At 49.5% G+C, this 26,715-nt stretch overlaps 1 pseudogene across 1 annotated transcript in view; it reads left to right on the top strand.

Annotated features, from left to right (window-relative positions):
• Positions 1–23,505, top strand: part of LOC144826874 (uncharacterized) — a 40,518-nt pseudogene extending 17,013 nt beyond the window's left edge. The window contains exons 2-4 of the transcript XR_013609964.1: positions 2,438–2,539; positions 3,878–3,927; positions 23,073–23,505. The product of XR_013609964.1 is annotated as an uncharacterized LOC144826874 (transcript). The remainder of the gene's footprint in view (positions 1–2,437; positions 2,540–3,877; positions 3,928–23,072) is intronic.
• Positions 23,506–26,715: the final 3,210 nt, after the last annotated feature.

Here is a 26,715-nt window from a genome sequence, read left to right on the forward strand (position 1 = left end):
TGAGGCTGAGGCGCGTCAGGGATCTCAAAGACTGCAGGGTTCCTCAAGCCTTGAGTCTAATGACTGACCAAACCCAATGAGCATAACGGGGGATTTAACAAACTATACCACCGTGTCCAACACCCAGGGACCCGAGGAGAAGCTATCATATACCAACATTTCTGATGTGGTTCTGCAAACAGCTGGTGATGGGGGACCTGTTTAGTAATTACTCCAAAGTCCAAACAATCCATGCCCTAGACTTTAGTTTTTAGTCATCTTGAAAGTTCCTTAAATCCACCAAAAGTGTGCAGCTTTTTGAGCTGGAACATTGCAGGCCTCAGCTCGAAGGAATGCTTGCTTGAATGGAATACTTTCATAAAGTCATATGATATTTGCGCCTTTCAAGAGACCTGGGCAGAAACACCCTTGTTTTGTGAAGGGTACCTGAATTTTTCCATAGCAGCTGAAAGGGAAGGGAAGGGTAGGGCCCCGGGGAGGTTGACAATCTGGGTTCGGCAAGAGCTTAAAGTGAACATCCAGGTTCTTCCAACTCAGAATAAGGACATCCAAGCGAATAAACTAACCACTAATACTTATCTATCTATTGTGTTATTGAACATCTATGTCAGAGGTACAAGGGGAAGAATTCAAGAGTTTTAGCGGCTCTGGAAGAGCTCCTTGATACATTACCTGACTCCTCTTAGGTAATAAATATGGGTGATTTTAATACAACATTTGAACCCCTTACCGTAGAGGATGCCTTTTGGATCGAGGCAGAAGATAGGAATTGGTGTGTTCCATCGCTTGAGTTGTTGCCTATTAGGAAGTGGACCGATGTGGCTATCCAGTTAAATAGCATCTGTATGGAACGAAGCCTCAGGGCTTTGAATAGGTGCACTAAATCCGATAGGGCAGGAGCATCAAAGTTTAATAACGGGTACTTTGCAAATAGAATTGATTATGTCCTGGTAAGTTTGAGTCTCTGGTCTTTGGTGGAGGACATGGATATCACTGACAAGTTTGAAAGCGACCACAACCCGTTTTGTTGTTTCGTGTTTTTGACTTGTCTTACGTCAGACGCACATTTAAGGGATAGGAATCATTTTCGGGAGGTTCTCCCCACCAATGACTTAAGGAGACTCAAGTGGATGCAGGTAAAAGAATCCCCAACTCTGTTAGATAATATAGCGCAAAGTCTGCAACTCGCTACTAAAGAGCTCAAGGGCTGGGTATTACAGATAGGAGTCCATGACAGAATAGTGAGTACCCACTTCTATCTTCTATACACATACTTGGGAAAGAAGCCCAAAACGCCTGCCCAGATAGAGGGTCGATGGTATAATGATGAATGCCGGATGGCACGTGAGGCCTTAGGGAAAGCTATCAAGGGGGGTGTTCCATCTGAGGTTCGGGAAATGAGAACTCTTTATAAGGTTACACAACTAAAGGCCAAGAAAGCCTGGGAGGTCAAAAGATGGCAGGATTTGAGGGAGGCATGCGTTTCCAAGGACCCTAAGCTGTTTTGGAAAATCTACAAATGGCCTATTGGGGGCCATGCTGAGCGCCCCCAGAATCATATTTCAGTAACAGCCTGGGTCAATCACTTCAAGCCAAAATATGCTTCGACCCCTCTAGTGGGGGCAGTCAAATTCACAAATTTGATGTATCTGGGCGAAACCTTCACCATGAGGGATGTTGAGGCAGCATTGGACTCGATCTTACCGGGGAAGGCTCCTGGGCCCGATGGTATCCCGGGTGATACCTTGTTACATGACAAACCCAATTGGAGCCGATCTATTCTTCTGCTCTCCAATTGCACAAGGGGCCGACTTATCTTCAGTAAACCACTAGTTATTTGCTATCACTAAGCAAAGCACTATGGGCTTGAATATAATGCCCGAGCAGAGTTATTCTTTCAAGAAAAATATGTCCTCATTTAATATTAAATAGTTTGCTTTGTCAGTTTTGTGGCAAAATCAGTACTCTGAGTACACATCTCACTACTCTGTAAGGTTTGTGATGTGCCCTAGTGAAGCAACTTCTTTCCCGATGTTGACCTCTGCTGTGACTGATCTGAAACCCATCACCTAATCAATAAAACCCTTGCAGCTCCCTTCAATTGTTAATTCAACCATCAATCAGCAGAGCTGGGCAGCCTCTCAGTCAGATAACCATTTCATTGAACTTATCAGTCTCACTGTACTATTTCAATGGAAACAGCTCTACAGCTTAGTTTTTATAGGTGTCAGGAATTCTCCCCCCGCGACTGAGATTCAGTTTCAGGGCTGTCGCTGTAAGCAGATAGAATGCACTGTCAGCATTAAATAGGACATTTCTAAGGCTAATTATTGTATTTGTTTGGCAGCTACTACACAATTTGGATTCTGTTCTCTCTACAACCTTCAAGACCTGACAATTAGTAAACACAGTCTCATCATTATATTCTTTGTCTCAGACAATTTGTTACTACCCCAATTATTTATCATATGTTCTTTCTTGTCTTCGCAGTCTGCACTCCCTTTTTGGTGTCCCCCTTGGAATCAAAAATATACCTGTGGTGAGTGTGGTACATCTCTTCCTCTCAAGCCTGATCTTTCTTTATATTGCTTCTCTTTGACTTAAGCTTCTCTCGCTGATACTGTCTTCTTCTCCTTCTTCTCCTTCTGTTCTCCAAGATTTCTCTACCTGTTTTCTAAATTATGCTCTTGCACTTTCTTGACTCTACTAACTCCAAGCAGGAAGGAAGAGAAGCAACGTTTGCTGAAAAGAGATTACTGATATAGTGTAATTTTCTTGTAAAATCATTTTCAATTTCTGTGTTAGAGTGTATTCTTTTTTCTGTTTTTATAAGTTTTATTCTATTTTTTTATTTTCCTCTTACTGTTTATTTCTTGTTTGTTTTTCCTATCCTTCTTTCTTCTCTTTAGTCATCTATCATCACAACTTTCTCTCCCAGCAAGTCCACTCATGCCCCATCCCATGACCTGCATCCAGCGACCTCGGGGAGCTTCAGGTTTATACTTTCATGATTCCAGGGTCATGTCTCTGACTCACCCCACCTTGATCTGTGCCCATCTCCCTCACTGCTGTTAATGTTCTTCCCACTCTCGGCCTAGGAATCTGTCTCCATCAGTTAAGTAGGATACTTTTTCCTTGGTTTATACCCTAATTTTGACAATTTTGGATTCATATGTTTGCGGCCCCTATCTTTGGTCTGGTGCTTCATGAATTGTCCTCTCTTTACTTGCCTTTCTTTCCTCTTTCTCTTCTCCATGCCTCCTCTTGTCCTCTCCTCCTTTGCCTGTGTTTCCTCTTCCTCCTCTGTGTTCCTCCTCTTGTCTTCTCCTTCCTTGCCTGTGGGGCCTCCTCCTCTTCTCCATGCCTCCTCTTGTCCTCTCCTATCTTGCCTGTGTTTACAACTCCTATTCTCTGCACCTCCTCTTATCTTTGCCATTTTTGCATGCCTGTGTTTCCACTTCATCTTCTCGACACCTCCTCTTGACCTCTCCTTGCTTGCTTCACCCTCTTCCCCATGCCTCCTTTTGACCTCTCATTCTTTAGCTGTTTTCCTCATCCTCTTCTGCTTGCCTCCTCTTGCCTTGCCTTACCTTGCCTGTGTTTCCGCCTCCTCATCTGCATGCCTGATCTTGTCCTGGCCTTCCTTGCCTGTGTTTCCTCTTCTTCTTATTATTACCCACCCTTCCTCTTGTCCTCTTCTCTCTTGCCTGTGTTTTCTCTTCCTCTTTGCCACACCACCTCTTGTCCTCTCTTTTCTTGCTTGTGTTTCTACCTCCTCTTTTCCATGCCTCCTCCTGGCTTGTCCGCCCTTCCTTGTGTTTTCTCTTCCTCTTTTCTCTCTCGCTCATGTTCTTTCCTTGTTTTCTTCCCTTTGAAGGTTGGCTCTCTTCTCGGAAAAGTTACTCAGACAGTCATATCTGTAGCTACGTAAGTATTCCCATGACTGTAACACTTTTCCTCAATTGATTCTCTCTTTGGTGCTCCAGCAACATCCAGTCTATTAGGTCTTTCCTTTATTCTCCAAAGCATCCCTTATATCAGGAATCTTCACCGCCCTCTTTGTGTCCTCATACATTGCCTACCTTGTCAGTCCTCAATATATGAGCGATGTCTCTGTCTCGCACAGGACTCACCCATTCATTTTTATAAATTGTTTACCTTGTGCCCCCCCCCCCCCAGTATGTCCACTGCAGGAACGAGTGGTTGTAAGTAGAAATTGGAGGGGCCAAAAATAGTGCTTCCTGTTTAGTTTTTTGTCTTCCGACAGGATCACCCAACTTGGGAAAGATAAGTTTGTATTTTTTTCACCTTTGCAATGTTTTAATTTTTTTATGTTTTTGTGTATTCTTTATCAATAGTGTGCCTTCTTTTGTGGCGCAGGTGACTCTCTGTCATGAGGCATAGCTATGCCTGCTACCTCCTCCACTAAGCCATTAGGGGGGTGTTGGACAGGCCACATGAAGGGCTCGCTCCCTCCCCGCAGGACAGGGCCCGGGCCACCGTCAGCACCATTGCCCGGCCCAGCCGCCATCTTGGACACGGCACCACGCGGCCGCGCGGCCTCAGCCCGACCCCAACCCTGGGCCTGGCCAGGCCCCGCCATCCCGGCACCACCCTCCACCCAGGAGGTGAACGGCCCACTTGGCAGGTCAATGGGAGTACGAAGTGTCGATGGCTCTCCCCCGCCAGGTGCCGAGCACCCCCAGCCTCCTTGGGCGCTGGCTCCGCCCCCCTGCTGGGTGTCTGGACTCCCTCATCCCAGACCTCCCGACCTCCAAGAGCGAGGGTCCGGACATCAAAGGGCGCCAGACCTATAACTGAGGCAGCCCCAGGACAGGAAGGCAGTTGTATCCTGGAGTCGAGAGACACCGAGAAGAACTCATCCTTGACGGACTGCTGGCTCTGCCACAGCCCTGCCTTGTGAACTATTGTCCTGCCTGCTGGCGCTGCCGCGGCCCTCTGCAACCTTCATCCTCGTAGGACCTGCTGGCGCTGCCGCGGCCCTCTGCAACCTTCATCCTCGTGGGACCTGCTGGCGCTGCCGCGGCCCTCTGCAACCTTCATCCTCGTGGGACCTGCTGGCGCTGGCGCGGCCCGTAGTAACCTCCATCCTCGTGGGACCTGCTGGCGCTGCCGCGGCCCGTTGCAACCTGCATTCTCGTGGGACCTGCTGGCGCTGCCGCGGCCCGTTGTAACCTTCATCCTCGTTGGGACCTGCTGGCGCTGCCGCGGCCCGTTGCCACCTACGACCTCTTCGGGCCCTGCCGGCGCTGCCGCGGTCTGACCCATCCGAACACCGAGCTCGAGGATTGTGAGCTATCACCGTTACACCTCCGTACCCGTGGGTATCAAGACTGTCCCGCTACCCCCTTCCCTTACTAGAGACTAGAATTGAGAGGATCATCGTGTCCTGATCGCCCTGTATCGTACCACTCTACTACCAGAAGTGCCTATAAAAGGTGTTACCCTGATCTTTGTGTGGTGTCCATCTGTGGGGGGGAAGTTACCTGTTTGTGCGATCACTGTGCTCGGCCGACCCTTCAGGTCTCCGTCTAACATTGGTGGCTAGCGGCGCGATCCGAACCAACGCGTACCGTACAGACAGTAACTCACCCTACGACTAAAACCACAATGACGACCAAAGAGAGCGGATCGGCGGAGAAGTTCCAGATGGAAAAGCTGGAAGAATACAACCACCGAGAGCTCAAACAATTTTGCATGGACTTAGGCATTGCTACCACCGGGCTAAGCACAAAAGAAGACTTCAAAAACGCCCTAGAGGCCTGGACAGAGACAAATACCGCAACCCCCCGGGACCCCGCAGCCCCGGAAGTCAACACCACCCGGACGGAGGAACGGAGAACAGGCCCCTCCCATGAAGAGATCCAAGAGCGGGAAAAAAATAGATTACACGAGTTAGACTTGGCACGACTCAGATTAGACGGAGAATTGAAACTGGCGGAACAAAAAATAAACTTAGAACACTTACGGCTCAGAGAAGAGCGAGAGGAAAAACAGAGACAGAGAGACCTCGAAGAAAAAAGACTGGCATACGAGCACGAGTGCAAACTAGCGGAGATAGAAATACGCAAACTGAACAAAAACCTAGGGGTGCCCGAGCAACCGCACTCCCCGGGTCCTACCGAGCAGAAGGTCCACATCCCCAAGGATGTGGTCCGAGAATATCACCGGAACGACGACATACAGCAGTGGTTCAAGGCCTATGAGATTGCCATGACCGCCCACCGGGTCGCTCGAAGTGACTGGGGAGCCGGTCTATGGGGGAGATTCGTCAACGAGGGTCGTGATGCCCTGCTGCAACTTCCGGACCATCAAATGACGTCCTATGACCACATGAAGGCCGCCCTCCTCAGTCGATATGGACTTACACCCGAAATGTACCGCCAGAGGTTCCGCAACTGCACCCGGATCCCAGGTACGACGTGGTTGGAATACGTGAACTATTTCAGCCGAGCCTTCGAGGGGTGGATCAAGGGTAACAACGTAACCACTTACGAACAACTCTTCAATCTCATTGTGTGGGAGCACCTCTCCAACAACTGCTTTGTCGAGCTCAGGCAGCACCTCCTCGACAGTAAATTGACTGAACCCCGGCAGCTCGCCACCGAGGCTGACCGGTGGGAGAGCACCCGAGTGGCCCGGAGTGGGCCGAATGAGCAGAACAGAACCAACCAAGGTCACCATCGTCCCCGAGGAGGAGGAGGAGGCCCGGGCCGGGGCAGAGACGCCGCCCCGGCCGCACCCACTAACGCCACCCCGGCCCCAGCAGGCCGGGGAAACCCCCCGATGCGCCCGGGGTTCCGAGCTAACGTGACGTGTCATCGATGCCAGCGAGTCGGCCACTATGCCAGTGACCCGACCTGCCCGAAGAACCAGGCCCCCGGGCCCCGCCAAATGGCGGCCGCCGCCCTGGGAGAAGAACAAGTCTCCGAAGACACGGAGACCTATGAGTCGGAGCAGTTCGAGTGGGAACCCGCCGCCATGACCCTGGCATGCCTAGGAGGAAGAGACATGGTCCCGCGGACTCCCCTGCCCGCCAACACTCGGAAGTACAGCCAATGGGTGAGCATCAATGGGCGCAAGGCCGAGGCCCTGCGTGACACCGGGGCCAGTGTGACGGCCGTCCGCTGTCACCTGGTAACCCCGGAACAAATCCTACCAAACGTACTTTGCCCCGTCCGATCGGCAGATAACTCAGAGAGCCTGTGTCGGATGGCCTGCGTCCCCTTCGAATGGGGAGGAGTGTCCGGCATGCTGAAAGTAACTGTCCGTGACGATGCCCCCGTAGACTGCCTCCTGGGGAACGATCTCGAGAGCTCCCCGTGGGCCGCTGTGGAAAGAAGAGAGCATCTGGGGATGTTGGGTCTCCCGGACTGGGCGTGCGTAACCACCCGGTCCATGGCCACCCGCACCATCCCTAGACCAGAAGAACCAGAATGGGCAGCACCTCCGCCCTCGATCACTCCAGAAGAAGACTTCCTCCAGACCGACCACCCGGACCCCACCCCAGAGGGGTCCACACAGCCCCCCGAGCTTCCCGACCTGGCTCAGTGGCGTCAAGAAGGGGGGCCCACCCAGGAACAATTCCGGCAGGAGCAAAAGACCTGCCCCTCCCTCGAGGGATTGCGACAGCAAGCGCTCGCCCAGAGCCAAGGAGACACCACCGGGGCCCACTGGGTTTATTGGGACAATGATCTCTTGTACAGCGAACAGAAAATCGCAGAACTGGGGGCCGGGCGAGTGCTGGTGGTGCCCCTCCACTTCAGAGACTTCCTGTTGAACCTAGCCCATGATGTCCCCCTAGCCGGGCACCTGGGCCAAGACAAGACCTACCACCGCCTGGTGACTCACTTTTTTTGGCCCAAAATGAGAAATGACGTATCCAACCATTGCCGGTCCTGCCCGACCTGCCAGGCCAGTGGGAAGAGCGGCCGCAAACTCAAGGCACCCCTACAACCATTCCCCGTGGTGACCACCCCGTTCGAAAGGGTGGGAATAGACATTGTGGGGCCCCTGGACCCCCGAACAGCACAGGGACATCGCTTCATCCTGGTCCTGGTGGATCACGCTACCCGCTATCCTGAGGCGGTCCCCCTTCGTACGATAACAGCCCCAGTAGTGGGTCGAGCCTTGATGGGGATCTTCTCTCGAGTGGGCTTCCCCCGGGAAGTCGTCAGCGACAGGGGTACGAACTTTATTTCAAAGTATATGAAATCCCTCTGGCAGCAGTGCGGAGTCACTTACCGATTCACCACCCCCTATCACCCCCAGGGGAACGGACTGGTCGAGCGGTTCAACCGCACCCTCAAGGGGATGATCATGGGGCTGGAAGAACCCCTACGCCGCCAGTGGGACGTGCTACTACCGTGCCTCCTCTTCGCCTACCGAGAAGTCCCCCAGAAGTCCCTCGGCTTCAGCCCCTTCGAACTCCTGTACGGACACCCCGTTCGCGGGCCTCTCAGCCTAGTGAAGGAGGAATGGGAAATGGCCCCCCTAAAGACCCCTCCGGACGTCTACAAATACCTCCTGACCCTCCGTAATCAGACCCGGAAATTCAGGGAGATCGCTAAAGCCAATCTGGAGGCCAGTCAAGAGGACATGAAGAAGTGGTACGACCAACATGCCTCCTCCATCGAGTTTGAACCGGGTCAGCAGGTATGGGTGATGTCCCCCATCGAACCATGTGCCTTGCAGGACAAATGGACGGGGCCCTTCAAGGTGATCGAGCGCAGGAGCCCCGTCACCTATCTCATCTACCTGGAGTCCCCCCGGAACCCCCTCCGGGTCCTCCACGCCAACCGACTCAAACCCCACTTCGTGCGCTCAGAGCTCAGCCTGCTGATGGCTACCGACAGTGGCGCGGAAGGAGACTCCGAGCCCCTCCCTGACCTACTGAGGACCAGGGAAAGAGATGGTTCGGTGGACGGGGTCCGACTCTCTGAGGCCCTGACCCCAGAGCAGCGTCAAGATTGCCGGGCCCTCCTGCTGCCGTTCGCAAACCTGTTCTCTCTCGCACCCGGAGTCACCTCCTGGTGCCTGCACGACGTGGACACGGGGGACAGTCCTCCTGTTCGACACCGGGCGTACCGAGTACCGGATCGGGTACGTACATGCATCCAAGAAGAAGTCTCCAAGATGCTCGCCCTCGGAGTCATCGAACCTTCGGACAGTCCCTGGGCCAGCCCGGTCGTCCTGGTCCCCAAGGCCGCGGCCCCGGGCACCACCCCTGAACTCCGGTTCTGCATTGACTATCGGGGTCTGAACGCGGTCACCCGAACCGACGCTCACCCTATCCCCCGAGCAGATGAACTAGTCGACCGCATGGGGGCAGCCCGCTACCTAAGCATCTTCGACCTGACAGCGGGCTACTGGCAGATCGGCCTCACCCCCAGAGCCCAAGAACGTTCCGCTTTCTCCACCCCGGATGGGCACTACCATTTCAGAGTGATGCCCTTCGGCATGAAAAACGCTCCAGCCACTTTTCAAAGACTGGTGAACCAGGTATTGGCGGGCCTCGAAGAATTCAGCGCCGCCTACCTGGACGACATCGCGGTATACAGCCGCCACTGGGCGGATCACCTCCACCACCTCAGAGAGGTCCTGCAGGCCCTCCAACAGGCCGGCCTCACCATAAAGGCCAGCAAGTGCCAAATCGGCCAGGGGTCCGTGACCTACCTCGGACACCAAGTGGGGAGCGGTCTGGTGGCCCCCCTCCAACTCAAGGTAGCTGCCATTCAGTCCTGGCAACCCCCCGAGACACAAACCGAGGTCCGAGCCTTCCTGGGGCTCACCGGATACTACCGGCGGTTTGTAAGGGACTATGGCAGCATTGTGGGGCCCCTCACGGAGCTCACGTCTAAGAACCACCCAAAAAGAGTCAACTGGACTCCCGACTGTCAAGCAGCCTTCGAGACGCTGAAGGCCGCCATGTGCACCGCTCCTGTGCTCCAGGCCCCCGACTACAGCCGCGAGTTCATCGTGCAGACCGATGCCTCCGACCATGGTATTGGGGCCGTCCTCTCCCAACTGAACCCCGAAGGAGTGGACCAACCAGTGGCCTTCATCAGCAGACGCCTACTGCCCCGAGAACAGCGCTGGAGCACCATTGAGCGAGAGGCCTTCGCGGTGGTATGGGCCCTCAAGAAGCTCCGGCCATACCTCTTCGGAACCCATTTCCGGGTACAGACGGACCATCGGCCCCTGCAATGGCTCATGCAGATGCGGGGGGAGAACCCCAAACTATTGCGATGGTCCATCTCCCTGCAGGGGATGGACTTCACTGTGGAACATCGCCCTGGCCAAGACCACGCCAACGCGGATGGCCTGTCCCGCTTTTTCCGCCTCGACGAGGAAAGTCCCCAAGAAGATGGGTGACTCTCCCCGCCTTCAGCTGGGGGGGACGCATGTTGGACAGGCCACATGAAGGGCTCGCTCCCTCCCCGCAGGACAGGGCCCGGGCCACCGTCAGCACCATTGCCCGGCCCAGCCGCCATCTTGGACATGGCACCACGCGGCCGCGCGGCCTCAGCCCGACCCCAACCCTGGGCCTGGCCAGGCCCCGCCATCCCGGCACCACCCTCCACCCAGGAGGTGAACGGTCCACTTGGCAGGTCAATGGGAGTACGAAGTGTCGATGGCTCTCCCCCGCCAGGTGCCGAGCACCCCCAGCCTCCTTGGGCGCTGGCTCCGCCCCCCTGCTGGGTGTCTGAACTCCCTCATCCCAGACCTCCCGACCTCCAAGAGCGAGGGTCCGGACATCAAAGGGCGCCAGACCTATAACTGAGGCAGCCCCAGGACAGGAAGGCATTTGTATCCTGGAGTCGAGAGACACCGAGAAGAACTCATCCTTGACGGACTGCTGGCGCTGCCACAGCCCTGCCTTGTGAACTATTGTCCTGCCTGCTGGCGCTGCCGCGGCCCTCTGCAACCTTCATCCTCGTAGGACCTGCTGGCGCTGCCGCGGCCCTCTGCAACCTTCATCCTCGTGGGACCTGCTGGCGCTGCCGCGGCCCTCTGCAACCTTCATCCTCGTGGGACCTGCTGGCGCTGCCGCGGCCCGTAGTAACCTCCATCCTCGTGGGACCTGCTGGCGCTGCCGCGGCCCGTTGCAACCTGCATTCTCGTGGGACCTGCTGGCGCTGCCGCGGCCCGTTGTAACCTTCATCCTCGTTGGGACCTGCTGGCGCTGCCGCGGCCCGTTGCCACCTACGACCTCTTCGGGCCCTGCCGGCGCTGCCGCGGTCTGACCCATCCGAACACCGAGCTCGAGGATTGTGAGCTATCACCGTTACACCTCCGTACCCGTGGGTACCAAGACTGTCCCGCTACCCCCTTCCCTTACTAGAGACTAGAATTGAGAGGATCATCGTGTCCTGATCGCCCTGTATCGTACCACTCTACTACCAGAAGTGCCTATAAAAGGTGTTACCCTGATCTTTGTGTGGTGTCCATCTGTGGGGGGGAAGTTACCTGTCTGTGCGATCACTGTGCTCGGCCGACCCTTCAGGTCTCCGTCTAACAGGGGGTAGCTATTTCCAACCCCAGGGGCATATTATCAAGGAACGGCGTTAAAATTATCACCGCTCTATCCGCAGGAAACTGCCGCTAAAGCAGCTATAATGGACTTGATAATATGCCCTTCAGAATTCCCATAGAAGCCCATGGTCTGGTGTTAACATGGGCTTCTATTGGAATTCTCTATGTCATATTATCAACCCATAATCTCCGTTTTAGCGGAAGTTTCCTGCCGCTAAAGCTGCAACATTTTAACTCCGTTCCTTGATAATATGCACCCCAGTTCACTCCCTCCTGTTTTTTCTTTGTTTTCCTGTCCATGTAGGAAATCACTTCATTTTGAACCAAGAACAAAGTTATGATTTTTGTGGCTACCGTTCCCATAGCTGACAAGGTTTCAAATTGCTCATATATGACATTTTGACATTTTCAGAACTTCCTCAACTTCCACCTTGACAACCAACTAGACCCCAACACCTCCTGGACAACCTCCACAACAGTGGACTCTGCCAGATCGTGACCAAACCCACACACTCAGTAGGACACACCCTCAACCCCCTCTTCACAACAGGAAACTCCATCACTTTCAGCCACACCCCTTGTTAGATCTGGGGGTCTTTAGTTGGCAATGATTATTACCTTTGTCCAAATAGGGACCCTTAATACTAAGTCAGGATAAGGGGATTACACTCCTTAATAACCCCTGCTCACCCCCTTGGTAGCTTGGCACGAGCAGACAGGCTTCTCAGAGGCAGTGTGTTAAGCATTTGTGAATATTCACAGTAACACGGTGATAACACTACAGATTGACACAACACAGGTTTTATAAAAATAAGTATTCTTTATATAGACTTAAACACAAGACCACAAACGACAAAAATCCACAATACTACACTTAAGATTACTTAAAAGATGATTAAAGTATCTTAGTTCAAGTTGATGGTGAATGTGACAAAGTTCTCAACAAAATACCTGGATGTGTAACGCAAAGTAAACAAAAGGCTTGCAAAAGGGGAGATGCGTCGGTTCCGTGATCCGGGGGAACGGTTGCGTCCTTCCTCAATGCTTGTGCATAGTAGGGGACTCGTCGTGAGCCTTACCGGAGCGAAGGTGATGCATAGATTCTCAGCTTGTGGGCCCGTTGCGGTGTGCAAGTTGGCGCCTTGATGCGATGCGATGATCCAGTTGCGATGCGAGAAGATGGCACCCTTGATGCGGCGATGTGATGGCGATGCGATGACGGTGCGATGACGCCCTGGCAGCCTTGCGACGACTCTGTACTGTGGAGCCGAGATAGGCCCTGCGACACACTTCCCCGGTGATGCAATGGAGACTCTCTCAATGTTGTCACTCTTCTCCGGTGATGCGACAGCAGACAGCTTCGATAAACACGCGCTTCTCCTTTCCCTTGGCAATGAAGCAACCACTGCAGTCCAACCCAGCAAACAACACACTGGCAGAGAGGCAGTCCAAACTCCTGCAGCTTCCTTGGTTCTTCTCCATGGCAGAAAGGTTTCTTGTTCCAGAAGTGATCTAATTTATTGGTATTAGGGTCCCAATATTTATACCCCAAAATCCTTTGTTCTCTGAAGGCAGAGAGGCCTCTGCCTAGTCCAAACCAGTTCCTGAGCACTGTTTACATGACTCTCTTCTTCCTTTCACTCTGCAGGGCAGAGACATCAGGCGCCCCACAAGAGGTGGAGCCAGCACAGGGGAGGAAAGATACAGCTCTGGAGCACTCTTTTGACATGATTCCCCTTCTCCTTTCACAGTGCAGGGCAGAGACATCAGACAAGCCACGGGAGGTGGAGCCAGCATTGTAGAGGGAAGGCCCAGCCCTATTCAGGTCCCAGGTGCACTCCTCCCTCCCATCTGGATGTTAATCTCTCTGTTCACCACTCGGCTGTCCCAGCCTGTCTCCTGGAATTCCCCAGCTCTGTCACTCACAAACCCAGACAAGGAATATACAACTCAGCAGAAGCAGGCTCAAATGGTTAGGCAAGCAGATACCTGCTTTCTAAAAGTGGTATTTGCAAACACAGAATATTAACGTAAACTTTACTAAAAGATGTATTTTATTATTCTGAGTTCAGGCATACTAAATTCAAATTCTACCATGTTCCCTGAGTCAGTTAGGATGGTAAGAATGTAACAATCTTAACTGCCCATTCTGGCCTATGAGAACAGGTAGACTTCAATAGTGAAAAACGAAAAAGGCTGTAATTCACTATTAGAACATGCTACACACATCAGAGCATGTCCTACCTTTTACTTACAATGCACCCTGCCCTTGGGCCTACCATAGGGGTGTCAAATATTAAACAAAGGGAAGGTTTAGGGACTGGTAAGTGGATGCACGTGGCCAAGTCGACATGGCAGTGCTAGACTGCACACAGGCCTTGCAATGGCAGGCCTGAGACACACTTTACATGCTGCTTCTGTGGGTGGCATAACCAGTGCTGCAAGCCCACCAGCAGCATTTGACTTACAAGCCCTGGGCACACATGGTGCACTGTACTAGGGGCTGACAGATAAATCAAATAACCCAATCATGGAATCCAATCAGTATCTCAATTTAACATAGGGAGCACTTGCACTGATCAGCAGTGGCACAGTGCCCAAAGCATAAATCCAGCAAAAACATATCAAAGCAGAGGAGGCAATCTGTCAAAATGGAAGGGAGACTCACGCCAATGATGCCAGGTCTAACACCCCTGAACTCCCGTGGATAAGCCATCGATGCATCCACTTCACCTTTAGAACACCCATCATCCACAGACCCCAGCACCTGCTCCCACAAAGAAACTGGACCAAATCACAGATGACCAGCTCACCCCTTTACTCGGCAACACCGCCCCAACCATTGCGGAAGATGAAGACCCCAACACTGCAGCCTGAAATGTGCACAGATGGATCTCCGACAGCTCCAACAGCATAGCCCTCCTCAAGAAGAACAACAACACACATGCCAAGAAAGCCAGATGGATTACCACTAAACTCTGAGAGTCCAGACACACATGCCTCCACCTCGAAAAGGCCTGTGGAACTCCAAATCTAAAGAAGCCTACAACAACTTTATAGCTGCCACCAACACCCACCACCAACTCATCAGATATACGAGAAAAACTGCGATCAAAGAAAGAAACTCCACACATGCATACAACAGCAAAGAGCAATTCAGCATCATCAAGAAGTTCATCCAATCCACCAGTGAGTCTACTGACATCCCCCTCACAAGACCTCTGCGACAAACTCAGCACCTTCTTCCAACACAAAATCAAGAACATTTATGACAACTTTGACAAAGACAGCCAACACACTGAACCCTCACCAACCACCCTGACACCCTGAAGCCAACGATTGACAGCTCAACAGCCCTCACCACCGAAGACACACTGAAGATGATGAAGTCAATTCAACCTTGGGGCCCCCTGCCACCACCACTTCTTCAACAGAGCTGCCGACAACATCACACCCATGCTTTGCCACACCAGCAATCACTTCCTAGCTAACGCCTCCTTCCCTGACAACTGGAAGCACGCTGAGATCAACCCCCTCCTGAAGAAGCCCTCAGTGGACCCCAGCAAACTAAAAAACTACAGACCCATCACCCTACTTCCATTCCCAGCGAAAGTCATTGAAAAAGCCATCAACAGCCAACTTGCCACCTTCGTCGAAGAGCACGACATCCTTGATTCCTCCCAATCCAGCTTCAGAAAAACCAAAGTATAGAAGCCTCTCTCCTCGCTTAACAGATGACATCTGCTCCCTCCTGGACAGAGGAGAGACAGTAGCCCTCATCCTCCTTGACCTCTCAGCGGCCTTCGACACAGTCTCCCACCGCACCCTAACATGCTGAATTCATGACGCAGGGATCCGGACAAGTCCCTCGACTGGATCCCCTCTTTGTCTCTGGCAGAATGCAGCAGGTCAGACTCCCTCCTTTCCTCTTGGACCCCCCACCAACCTCCTGCGCAGTCCACCAGGGATCTTCCCTCAGCCTCACGCTGTTCAACATCTACATGACTCCGCTCTCCCCGTCATCAGAACCCATAGACTCAAAGTTGTTTCATACGCAGCCAATACCCAATTCATCCTCTCCCTATCCAACAAACCCAACGCAGCCAAACACAAGTTTCAAGAAGGCATAGAAGCAGTCACCAAATGGATGAAAACCAGCTGCCTACAACTCAACACTGACAAAATAGAAGTACTTATCATGGTCCCACCCCTGATGTCTGGATCGACACCTGGTGGCCCCAGCCCTCGTAAGCCCCGCCACCCCCACGCATGCAACCTCGATATCATCCTGGACTCTAAACTCAAAATGTACCACCAGATCAACTCTGTTGCATCCTCCTGCTTCCACACCCTCCACCTCCTATGTAAGACCTTCAAATGGATCCCCCTCGAGCACAGATAAACTGTCATTCACACCCTCATCACCAGCAGACTTGACTACGGCAATGAACTCTACGCCGGAATAAACAAAAACCTCACCCAACAAGTGACAAAGCATACAGAAAGCCGCTGTAAGACTGGTCCTCAACCTGCCAAGACACATCTCCCAGCACCTGTGCACACTCCACTGGCTCCCCATCGAGGCGAGAATCACCTTCAAGATTCTCACCCACGCACACAAAGCCCTCCACATTACCGGACCAGCATCCCTGAAAAGCAGACTCAAATTCCACGCACCCGAAAGGACCCTACAATCAGCCCAGCTCTCTTAACGCCATGGTCCCCAGTGCCAGGAAGACCAGATCAAGAGGACGCTCCTTCCCCTTCCTTGCGGCCAGAGCATGGAACACCCTACCACTCCACCTCAGACAGACGACATCACTCCCCATCTTCACGAGAAACCTCAAAACGTGGCTCTTCGATAGACCTCCTCCTTGATGGACTGGAACCTGCACCTCCCCTCCTCCAACACCTTGAGACCCTTACGGGTGAGTAGTCACGCTCAATAAGCACCTGATCGATTGATTGAGTAACGTTCAAGGACTACGAGTGACACAAATCAAGCAGTGAAGGAAAAAAAAATCAGAAATTGCACCCATTTGAGAAACAACAAACTCTAAGAAGACATTAAAACTGCTGCAAAGCACCAGAAACGGAGAGGCATCTCATAGCCTGCTCTATCGCGTCATGTGATACTACAAGACACAGTGTGGCAAGCGTTTAAAAGGAAAATATATATAGAGCACGGTGCTGCCATCAGAATCCACACGACGGCACTGTCTCAGCCAGTGTTGCTGGTCCAGATAAATGTTTTTATTTATCAAGCACTTCACTGAGACAAACAAAGAGGGTATGTGATTCTCTCAGTCTGAGCTGGACGGTTGACTCTGGTTAACAAAAAGAAATAATACAGCCTATTTTAATATTAAGCTGATTGATGCGCATAACTTACTTTTGATGCAAGGGGACACTAGTGGCCCCTGCATGCATAACTCATGTTTATACATTTGCCTGTGTACCTTGCAAAATATTAAATTCGGGAGAGAGCATGAACCAATGTTATTGCAGTTCTTCAGTCCCACCACCACCAACTATGGTTAATAGATCCTCAACCAAAAGATTGATCCTACCAGGCACCGTAGGAGATTGGGTGATGGCGTGAAGATGAAGCATGCCATTAGATACCTCAAGTGGGGTAGAGTCCTTTTAACAACTAGAAAGAATTCCCCTCTGGAAGGGTTGGGGACAATTGAATGGCTTGAGATAAACATCTCAATCAAGCAGTAGGCTATCTCGGTATTGATTTGGTTCATAGAAAAAGTGGAATGGGTGAACCCAAATTTAAACACTTCTATTGCCCTATCTTGGCATTATAAGGACTCTTTACATGTGCCTTCTGTCTGGTGAATCACCCTCAATGAGGTGTGAAAACTGCTCCGAGGGCAGAGATAAATGCCTTGATGTTGGAGGTGTTTTCATTACTCTGGCAGGATGACCATTTGTTGTGTCCAGAACTTATTTTTACTTCAAGAGGCCTCTCCTATCACACGCAGACATCAGGTGATACCTGGAGAGGCCCCTTCTTTGGTCCTCCCAGTCAGGAAACACATCCATGGGGGAGAGCTGCTCATTATCCTGGCCATACCTCTGGGTGGGCACACAGGATCTGCACGCAGGGAGAAGGGTTTCCACATTTTAGGTGTTAGGAGTATGGGGTACTGTAATATTCTTTGCAGAGGGACCAATAAGAAGCGCATCAAAAGTAGGTAGGGTTACCCTAGGGGTCTTTTACCCCATTGGTTAGGAAGGGGCTAGGACTCCCTCCCTCCCACAAGGCAGTGCCAGACATAAATGTGGCATGTCCTGGCACACTATTCAGAACACTAATGAGACTGAGGAAGACCACAAGAGGACAAAACCTGTGACATGACAGGAGACACGAAGGACAGGACCTGCACTGTTTTGTACGGAGGGCACAGACATGGACCCCAATAGTCATAAGGATGTTCTCCTGTTCAAGTTGAGAGACACAAAAAGCTCGAAGAGGCCTCTTTCTCCAACTGTCCAACGGACTAATTCCAACAGAATCTACTGCCGGCGTCTGCTGGAGTGAGTCCTGATTCACGAATGTTGCTCTTTTTGGGGTCCTGGAATCCTCGGATGTCTGGCTAGGCTTCTACGATCAGTGGGAAACTGGGACTCAGAAACCTTTTCAACTTCAAAATCTCCAGAGGAATAGGACAAACCTGTGAAGGTCATTATCTCAAGGTTTGTTGCTGCTGGGCTAAGGATTCAGGTTGCTCCCACTCAGAGCTTGTCTGTGGCGGTACATCCGATTCAGATGGACCTGGTAGAGAAGGTGCACAGCCTCATTGACTACAGCCTGCAATCTCGCCCTGCTGAAGGATAGGGAGCTCCAAAAAAGAGACTAAGTGCAAACGTACACATTTTGACCAGGTGTATGCGCCAACAGTATCTGGCTGGCAAGAGGACTTCCCTTGGTGCAAAATCAAAATTTCCCCCTCTTTGACCTTTTCCTGTCAAAATTAACAGCTTTACTGGGACAGAATGCAATGGCTGTTCAACCTCATGGAGTCCTCTTCGGCTACTGCCTGCTGCCTTGCCAAGCTGAGGATTTTTTACTTCCATTTTTTAGATTTAGTTCCAAGGTAAAAACGTCTGACTGTGTTTAATTGTGTAGGGGTAACCTTTACTATTTCCACTCCTGTCAGTATAACATTAAAAGCAAGTCAAATATCTTAAACAAAATAAAATTATTTAAACAAATTAAAAATATTTAATAATTAATTTACATCACATCCCATACACATACAAAACCTACAACTCACATCTAAATAAAAAAATAATTTGATTCCTCAATTAACATAATTATTTATCAATTAAACACATATTATATATGAACAATTAAATATTAATTTGTTTAAATTAATTGACTTTGCACCCTTTACTCCTATAAACCCCACAACCCAACCTAAAATTAAACAAAAAAACCTCAATTAAATATATTAATTTACATTTAAATAATTATTAGTATTTAACAGATAGTTAACAAATAAAATTACATAATTTACTCACCACCATTTACCCCTATAACCCACCCACAATTCACACCTCCAACATTTAGTTAAACAATTAAAAAAATTAATAATCAATTAATTAATTAATATTAATTAACCATAACTTATTGATTATTTGAAAATAAACTACTTTCCACCCTTTCCCCATATAAACCCCACAACCTGCACCCCAAAATAAAAAAAATATACACGTTTAACATAATAACATATCAATAATAATATGCATTTGCTTCTAATTATTATGTAATTAAAAATAATGGATTTCCACTACTTACCCCTATAAATGCCACAACCCGCAAAAAACATTTTCATAAAAAATTAATAACACTATTAACAAAACATATCAATTAAATAATATTCATTAATTTATTATAATTAAATTACTTCCCACTATAAACCCCTATAAACCCACAACCAGCTAGAGAACTAAAAAGCACACAATGAAATGAAATTAAATTTCATACCTACTAAAAATTTTACTTATATAGTAAGATTCATAAACAATCATGAAACAAAAGAATTATGTCATATAAATGTAAAATATATACTAAAATAAATAACACTAGTTCAAAAATCGATATTTTAAACAACTACATTTTTGCAAACGATATTAACAACTTCTATATTTTTTAAATCAATATTACTTACCTTCAAAAAAATATTCTTGACACCGATAATCTTGCACTCACTATTTCCATTTCACAATATCTGACACTCGATATTATGATGGATCGATTTTTTCGCTAATCAGTCTCATTGCTGCACTTTCCCCTGCCCTGGCGCTAAATTCAGCGGCCTTGCTCCAACACAGGTACCCTTGCACCATCGTACAAGGGTGCATGCATTGAGCTAAATATTGTTTATGTGCAGGAAGGTGTCTCTTCTTGCACATAAACAATCTAGAATGGCAATTTGTAAATTTGATATGTACTGCATTGTACAGCACACATAGAAGTTGCAACACATCATTTTTAAAATGATTGTTTATGTTATGTTATGTTATGTTATGTTATTTATACACTTCTATAGCGCACGGCCACTCCACTGGAGTATCCCGGCGCTTTGACGAAGACTCCCAACCGAAGATGGGGAGAAAACATAACACCAAAAGGGCATACAGACATAAAAACAGCCTCAAAGATTACGGGAAGAGCCAAGTCTTAAGGGCCTTACGGAAAGACAGAAGACTGGAAGTCTGTCTTAAAGAGATTGGAAGATCATTCCATGCATGAGGGGCTAAGTGCCGAAAAGACCGTCCTCCTACTCTTGCCCGTTTGATAGTGGGAACACTCATTTTTGATAAGGACGAGGATCTGAGAGATCTGAGAGGTGTATACCAAGACAGTCGTTTGGAGATATATTTGGGGCCTATGCCATGCAAGGCCTTGAAAGTCGTGGTCAGTGTTTTAAATAAAATCCTTTTTGCAACTGGAAGCCAATGCAATGTGGCGAGAAGATCCGTGGCTCTGGCTTTCCTTGGAAGGCCAAAAATGGCTCGGGCTGCAGAATTCTGGGCGATTTGCAAACGCCTGACCAGATATTTGGGAAGTCCCAAAAACAGAATGTTTGCATAATCCAGCCTGGAGCAGATCAGTGCCTGGACAATAATTTTTCTGTGCTGGATAGAGACTAGGGGGAGAAATTTGCGAAGCATCCGCAGGATGCCGAAACATTTCCCAGTGAGAGATGAAATATGTGGTCCGAAAGATAGCTTGTTGTCAATCACCACTCCCAGATTTTTGGCTTTCGCAGACGAGCTAGTGGGAGGAGACATATCTTTCGGCCACCAGGTTTTCCAATCGGATTCAGATGTACAGCCAAAGAAGAGCAGCTCCGACTTGTCGGCGTTGCACTTCAGCCCATGGCATCCAAACCACTCAAAAATAGCACTCAAACATCCGTTGACCTGGACACCATCAAACTGACCATCCCCATTACTTACAAAGAGGAGCTGGGTGTCATCAGCATAGCTGACAATCCGGGCGCCAAAAGACTCCACCGTCACCGCCAGGGGGGCCATAAAGATGTTAAACAGAAGGGGGCTTAAGATGGAACCTTGCGGGACCCCCACTTCAAGCGGTGACATTTCAGCAGAGAAAGGTGGCGCCCAGATTGTCTGCCGGCGGTCGGCTACAAAGGACTTGAGCCAGTTTCACACCGTTCCCCGCAGACCGAAGTCCCAGAGTCTGGAGAGAAGAAGTGCGTGGGGAACGGTGTCGAACGCCGCCGACAGATCCAGCATAATCAATACCACTTTTTTACCAGCATCCAACTCCTCCCTGATGGCATCTGTGACTTCAAGGAGCGCGGTCTCCGTGCTGAAGTTTGCACGGAAGCCGGATTGAGTACCATGCAACAGACCCCTTTCTTCGATAAAATTGGAAATAGATCTGTGAGCATACCTTTCTGTCACTTTCGCCAGAGCAGGGAGTAAGGAGATGGGTCTGTAGTTTGCATGAACCGCAGGGTCGAGCGCCGTTTTTTTTATAAGTGGTAGGATCATAGCACTCTTCCAAGCTTTGGGAACTATCCCAGAAGAGAGTGACAGATTCAAGATGGGATTTATCAAGTCATTTAGAGCAGGTGCCATATTTGCTAGACACTTGGCAGGGCAAGGATCCTGTGGAGATCCGGATTTGAGACTTGTCAGAATGGCAAGAGAACTCTCTAGATCTAATGGGGGAAAATTGGACAGAAAGGGGCCATGATCTGGCAGGGGGCATGCCAGACTTGTCGTATGCTGCTGAAAAGTGGCCTGGAGGGAAGATTGAATAGAGGTAATTTTCTGCACAAAATAGACAGCTAATTCCTTCAACCAAATTTCGGAGTGAACATGGGTCGGAGTATAAGCAGAGGGAGAGGTGAAGTCCTTAACCACCCTAAAAATTTCCTTGCTAGAATGCTCCGCTTCATTGATTCTGGATTCCAGATAGGATTTTTTACCTTTCCAAATTAATTTATGGTATGCCCGAGTCTGCGTCTTAAAATTTAACCTCTCGGAAAAATCATAGGATCGCCTCCATGCTCTTTCTGCTTTCTTGAGATCTTGTCGTGCTTTTTTTAGGTGAGGGGTAAACCAAGGAGCAGATGTTCTCTTATCTGCAGAAGTATGTTTCTTGGCTGGAATCAAGCTCTCTAGACGGTCTGTGAACCAATTTTGGAAGAGATCGATGTACTCCTCTACATTGTTAGAGGTGGGACACGGGAAACTAGTTAGAACATTTGATAGCATCTCTCTAGTAAGAAGATGGAAAGGTTTAGAGAGAGGCTTTAGCGACCCTACTGGTTGGGACCGTGATGGAGTCATGACAGAGATGGAAAAAGTGATGAGAAAATGATCTGACCACAAAACTGGCATGGGAAGGTCGACACAGATAGGAACGGTAGAAAAAATTTGGTCAAGCGTGTGGCCTTTATTATGAGACGGTCCTACCACATAAGGAGATAGGCCAAACACGGAAGTAATATCTAGCAGTTTTAAAGTGTCCGCATCTGAACTATGTGCTGGAAGGGTCACCTTCCTGCACGGGCGAATGGTTTATCACCACAGGAACATCATTAAAAGTGATGTTCCTGTGGCAATAGGGGCTTGTAAATATTCCCCATTCTTTTTGTGACACTAGAAGTGGCCAGGCAGTGGATGTGGCAAGCGTATAATCTGTTGTGCATTAGCAGGTGAGTGTCAACTCATTTATAAAATCATACAGGTGAATTTTTCTAGAGAAGTTGTGATACAAAGTCTACAGCACAAATATTTGTGGAACTTTACTCTTATATCCCGGATGAATTTCATACTTTCAACAAACGTATAAAATCACACCGAGAAGTATGTGATGCAAAGTGTACAGCAGAGCCCATCTTGAGACGTTATAACTTGTTTTGTCATATCTGGTAACAATGATGGCAGCTTAGGATGCACACAAGCTGTTCATGAATAATTAATTGCATGTTAGTAATGACATATATATTTATTTTCAGTGGTGTTTTGAATCAGATACAAGTTGTGTTCCGAAAACAAGTCAAACATGTTCTTCCATGTGATTTCATGATCAGCAATCCAGTGGCGCCCAACGTGCTGCCCCCCGTGGACTGTCTGGTCTTGTCCTACTTTGAGAACTTTGCAGCAGATGAGACGTCCTACAGCGATGCTTTCGGGAATGTCTCCCCTCTGGTAAAAAAGGGAGGGTATCTAATGATGTACGCGTGCCTTGGAGCAACATTTCACAAGGTTGGGGATGTCAGGCTTCCTCTGTTCTGCCTTAAAGAGGATTTTCTTAAAAAGGTTCTCATGCAAAATGGTTTTAACATTCAAGAATCTCACATTTTGAACCGGAAAACACAAGGTTCATACGATGTATCTGACTTTAAAAGTTTTATCATTTTAAAAGCATGCAAACAATAAGACATTTAGAACTATTGGGGGGGGCAGTGAAAGAGAAATCAGCTCTTACCTGCGTCAAATTCCTTCATATTACACTTTTGTCATGATGATTTTTAAATGCTATCTTGAAAATAATAAATCAATTTTATGATATAAATTAAAACTCTTGAAAAGAATTCAGCTCTAAATTGGGGCAACATGATCAAAGCCTACTAAAACCTTGCTGAAGCTTGCTAAGCAATGGGTGTGGACTAAAGTCAATCCGGCGAGCAGTAAGCTCACTTTTCTTCACAGCCATGTTCATACCCTCATGAGCCTTCCTGGTTCCAGTGGACCCTGCTTCCCTCAGGGAGTCTGCCACCTTCCTTCTCCTCTCCCTTCTTCTTCTTGGTTCTTGTTTGCTATGCTTCTCTCAGGGAGTCTGCCACCTTCCTTCTCCTCTCCCTTCTTCTTCTTGGTTCCTGTGGACCCTGCTTCCCTCAGGGAGTCTCCAGCTTCCTTCTCCTCTCCCTTCCTCTTATTGGTTTTTGTGGACCCTGCTTCACTCAGGGAGTCTGCCACCTTCCTTCTCCTCTCTCTTCTTCTTCTTCTTGGTTCTTCTAGACCCTGCTTCTCTCAGGGAGTCTGCCACCTTCCTTCTCCTCTCCCTTCTTCTTCTTGGTTCTTGTTTGCTATGCTTCTCTCAGGGAGTCTGCCAGCTTCCTTCTCCTCTCCCTTCCTCTTCTTGGTTCCTGTGGAACCTTCTTCCCTCAGGGAGTCTGCCAGCTTCCTTCTCCTCTCTCTTCTTCTTCTTCTTGGTTCCTGTGGACCCTGCTTCCCTCAGGGAGTCTCCAGCTTCCTTCTCCTCTCCCTTCCTCTTATTGGTTTTTGTGGACCCTGCTTCCCTCAGGGAGTCTGCCACCTTCCTTCTCCTCTCTCTTCTTCTTCTTCTTGGTTCTTGTGGACCCTGCTTCTCTCAGGGTGTCTGCCAGCTTCCTTCTCCTCTTCCTTCCTCTTTTTGGTTCCTGTGGACCCTTCTTCCCTCGGGGAGTCTCCGGCTTCCTTCTCCTCTCCCTTCTTCTTCCTGGTTCCTGTGGACCCTGCTTCCCTCAGGGAGTCTCCAGCTTCCTTCTCCTCTCCCTTCCTCTTATTGGTTTTTGTGGACCCTGCTTCACTCAGGGAGTCTGCCACCTTCCTTCTCCTCTCTCTTCTTCTTCTTCTTGGTTCTTCTAGACCCTGCTTCTCTCAGGGAGTCTGCCACCTTCCTTCTCCTCTCCCTTCTTCTTCTTGGTTCTTGTTTGCTATGCTTCTCTCAGGGAGTCTGCCAGCTTCCTTCTCCTCTCCCTTCCTCTTCTTGGTTCCTGTGGAACCTTCTTCCCTTAGGGAGTCTCCAGCTTCCTTCTCCTCTCTCTTCTTCTTCTTCTTGGTTCCTGTGGACCCTGCTTCCCTCAGGGAGTCTCCAGCTTCCTTCTCCTCTCCCTTCCTCTTCTTGGTTCCTGTGGACCCTTCTTCCCTCGGGGAGTCTCCAGCTTCCTTCTCCTCTCTCTTCTTCTTCTTCTTGGTTCCTGTGGACCCTGCTTCCCTCAGGGAGTCTCCAGCTTCCTTCTCCTCTCCCTTCCTCTTATTGGTTTTTGTGGACCCTGCTTCCCTCAGGGAGTCTGCCACCTTCCTTCTCCTCTCTCTTCTTCTTCTTCTTGGTTCTTGTGGACCCTGCTTCTCTCAGGGTGTCTGCCAGCTTCCTTCTCCTCTCCCTTCCTCTTTTTGGTTCCTGTGGACCCTTCTTCCCTCGGGGAGTCTCCGGCTTCCTTCTCCTCTCCCTTCTTCTTCCTGGTTCCTGTGGACCCTGCTTCCCTCAGGGAGTCTCCAGCTTCCTTCTCCTCTCCCTTCCTCTTATTGGTTTTTGTGGACCCTGCTTCACTCAGGGAGTCTGCCACCTTCCTTCTCCTCTCTCTTCTTCTTCTTCTTGGTTCTTCTAGACCCTGCTTCTCTCAGGGAGTCTGCCACCTTCCTTCTCCTCTCCCTTCTTCTTCTTGGTTCTTGTTTGCTATGCTTCTCTCAGGGAGTCTGCCAGCTTCCTTCTCCTCTCCCTTCCTCTTCTTGGTTCCTGTGGAACCTTCTTCCCTTAGGGAGTCTCCAGCTTCCTTCTCCTCTCTCTTCTTCTTCTTCTTGGTTCCTGTGGACCCTGCTTCCCTCAGGGAGTCTCCAGCTTCCTTCTCCTCTCCCTTCCTCTTATTGGTTTTTGTGGACCCTGCTTCCCTCAGGGAGTCTGCCACCTTCCTTCTCCTCTCTCTTCTTCTTCTTCTTGGTTCTTGTGGACCCTGCTTCTCTCAGGGTGTCTGCCAGCTTCCTTCTCCTCTCCCTTCCTCTTCTTGGTTCCTGTGGACCCTTCTTCCCTCGGGGAGTCTCCGGCTTCCTTCTCCTCTCCCTTCTTCTTCCTGGTTCCTGTGGACCCTGCTTCCCTCTGGGAGTCTGCCAGCTTCTTCCCCTCTCCCTTCTTCTTCTTGGTTCTCATGGACCCTGCTTCCCTCTGGGAGTCTGCCAGCTTCTTCCCCTCTCCCTTCTTCTTCTTGGTTCTCATGGACCATGCTTCCCTCAGGGAGTCTGCCGCTTCCTTCCTCCTCTCTCATCTTCTTCTTGTTTTCTGATCACCTGGGCTATGGTCTGTGTGGCCCTTGTTCCTTCTCTGTCAAATACACGAATGGCCTTCCTCTGGTGCTCAACTTTATATAATGACCAGAGCATCAAGAGGGGCTTTAATTAGTCTTTAATCAAATCTAAGCATACGCATGCTGGGTCCGAGCCCGCTTTGTTCTGTAAACTCTCAAACGTCAGCGCCCTAAGACAAGATATTATTCTTTGGTTGAAGTGATGGGAACCTTTTATGTGGATAGGTGTGAGACAGCATTATTCTTAACATTTTACTGCACACTCTTTAATTCATTAATTTTGACCCTGAAACAGACTTGGGATGTAATTTGAAATGTATATTACAAGATGAAGCCTTTGAGAAACAGGTGAATTGCATAATATCGTTTACACCATACATTCTAGATGACTCCATTCTTTGCACATTAACCCTCTGTAGGAATGGTGGAGCAGGATAATATTTTGCGTATAATTGATGTCGCTGTGCTATATATATATGTACTGACAAACCACAGGTTTCATGGGCATTATAGTTAGTATGACATTTCACTTGTACAAATCCAGAGAAATTCAGCCATTATAGTCAGCTGAGCTAACTATAACTTGCGCCCCCGC

This window comes from Lissotriton helveticus, chromosome 4_1, assembly GCF_964261635.1.
Source record: "Lissotriton helveticus chromosome 4_1, aLisHel1.1, whole genome shotgun sequence".
Taxonomy (NCBI): domain Eukaryota; kingdom Metazoa; phylum Chordata; class Amphibia; order Caudata; family Salamandridae; genus Lissotriton; species Lissotriton helveticus.